Here is a 2,675-nt window from a genome sequence, read left to right on the forward strand (position 1 = left end):
TGTGTCTTCTACGTTCTTTTCAAAGAATGGACGTAGCATTTCCACCTTAATTGAAAGTATGATTTGGAAACAGATGACTCATTTACGAAGGGTACACCACATCAAAAATCGGTGTGGTGGAAACCCATAGCTCTTTTACCACATTTTTTGGAACTTTCAAGATTGTTGTTAACTTCCGGTTGTATCAGTTCCTTCTCAAAATGTAGGAAGTCTTCTTTTGTGTTTAACGGAAGGCTGACGTGTCTCTGAAAGACTTGATGGCGATTTCCTTCGCTGTTATTGTTCCGCACTTCAGATTTCTTTGCAATAATAAGCCGACGCAAATCTCGTTGCTCTGCTCTAATGTCAGATAATTCTCTCACCATCACTCGTAAATATTGATTTTGGTCTGTAATAAAAATATCAAAAAATTCATAATAAAGATTTCGACAAGCAAACATTTCAAATTTCTCACTCGCAAAATTTTTCAGAACTTTTTTTTTCAAAGAGTATCTATATTCTATTTTCTTAGGTGAACCTGAAGTTTAATAATCCATTAATATATAATTTATGTGTTTATGAAATATGCGAAGAATTCTAACCCATCAATCGGGGTTTTGCGCTTTAATTGAGGGTTAGTTGTCTCTTGGGAGGTCGAAGGCATTGCCATTAGTGCTTGTGACTGTATCATGCTAAAGTCCTCACCATTTTGGGCACGAAAAGTCTCGCCTGAATCGCTCGTCCCTGGCTGCTGTGATGTAACAGTAGGTTGCAAAAAAAAAACGTATGAAGGCTTTTTATGAGTGATGCTGCTTGTCAAAATACTAAAAAGCAGCCAGATGTCTCACCTGGGAGGATTAAGTCTGATTTTATTATGCATTTAAGACTTAAACGAGAAAATGTCGTCTTGACTGTTTGTGTATTGTGTTTGTGTATTCCTGTTCCGGATTCTGAACAATTTAATTTTTATTTCGGTTTTGTGCTTTATATACATTGTATGGAAAATTGCTTGATGGCAGTATTGTATAAAAAAACAAAAGAAAGTAACGAGGAAGATCGAGAACAGAAGTGTTTAAGTAGTGTACATAGTGTGAAGGACTCTTCTCCGAATAAAGGTAATTTTCTTAGTCTTTCTTAAGAGAATTAGCAATATTAACTCAGTTTTCAATTACAGCGAGCCACAATTGCTAGTTGCAGCTGTCATGTTAGTAGAACTCAGCATAACATGCCAGACCATGTAACGATACTTCACAATTTCAGAAAAAGTTGCCAATAACAGTTTTTTTTCTTTTCAATTGTATTAGGTCATTAAATGGGTGTGTAAATGATCAATAGCTTGTGAAATGGGCATGTCCAGTTACGGCATGACACGGCCAGCGAAATGGGCCACCAAGGAACCATTCTCAGATTCATGATGTTTTGGAGAGGAATTGACTTGCATCACTGGATTACCTCAAAGATGAATGGATGAAATTACCGATGACATTCACACAGTCTGCCTTATCATTAAAAGTTAGTTAATAATCTATTGTTTTATTATAGGAGAAATGAAAAGTAGGCAGAGCTTCTCTGTCGTTGGAAACCGGATATAACTATTCTCGGAAGAAGATACGGTGCCGGAAACCCAGACGGATCACTGCGAAACGCGACCCACGTTTGAAGAGGCCAAAGATTTGCTCTCCTATAGAAAGACAGATAGCGCCAGGTCTTTTTGCACGATTAACATTTATTCGAGAATACTTCAACTAATTTAATGACTTATTTCTTGTCAGAAATTTAGGGGGGAACTGGCTAGCCTACTGGAAAACGAAGCTGGAAGAACCGAACGCGATACCCGATTGAATTTCAATAAGCAGATTCGACCGCTGAAGTTAAATGGCAACTCGTAGGGAATTCTCAGTATTCACCTAATCTCTATCGAAGCCTTTTGCTCTAACGAAAGGTTGCCACCGGCGGGACGTTGGAACATGATTCCGCTTTCAGCGCTAAAATGAAACTAAATACATAAACGTTCTGTTTCCAATAATGGCTAGCCGCTAGCATTATGAAAGCTACATATCCCCACCCTAATAAACGAATTTTTGCTGATACAAAATACGTTAACCTTGGTTTTGTTTTAGGAATCATAGGAAATAAGACGGGCCTTAGCTAGTTTTTCTCCAAAAAGGCTGTATCTTAACCTTCCCCCTGTTGACCACGGTCATGGTCAGATATATATAAAAAAAAGGATTCTTGATCCTGCAGCGTCTTCGAGGAAAACATTTTCCGCACCCATCCTTAAACATAGACATAATTCTGGAAATAACTATAAATCTCCCGCAGTTGTTCAGCGATTTTCATTCTGACAAGATTTCTTCATTCTTAAGTAGCTGGGAGGTAGAAAAGCACATGCAGTTTGCTACTGAAAATTCTGGGAATTCTTGGGAAAACGTTATTTTTGCAGATATTGCTACTTTCAGGTGAGATCTGCGTTATCATTCTTTAAATGTTTCATTTGTGTTATTTTTACCCAGAAATTACCCTGAAAAAATTTAATTTTCTTTTATTATTTAGTAAACACTCAGCTGGTTTTGTCTTTGGTGGCACACAGCCGTTCATATCTTCAAATAAAACCAGTGCTATCGTCTGTGTTTTGGCTTGGTTTTCATCGGAGGGTGCTGGATCCATTGCGCAAATTCAAAATTTATCGGAAAACC

At 37.6% G+C, this 2,675-nt stretch overlaps 1 long non-coding RNA gene across 1 annotated transcript; it reads left to right on the plus strand.

The window, feature by feature from the left end:
• The first annotated feature begins 880 nt into the window (after nucleotides 1–880).
• Nucleotides 881–2,005, plus strand: LOC124199503. The gene is made up of 3 exons (XR_006876857.1): nucleotides 881–1,216; nucleotides 1,284–1,684; nucleotides 1,752–2,005. It is a non-coding gene; the product is annotated as an uncharacterized LOC124199503 (long non-coding RNA).
• The last annotated feature ends 670 nt before the right edge of the window (nucleotides 2,006–2,675 follow it).

The sequence above is a fragment of the Daphnia pulex genome, chromosome 8 (assembly GCF_021134715.1).
Source record: "Daphnia pulex isolate KAP4 chromosome 8, ASM2113471v1".
Lineage (NCBI taxonomy): Eukaryota > Metazoa > Arthropoda > Branchiopoda > Diplostraca > Daphniidae > Daphnia > Daphnia pulex.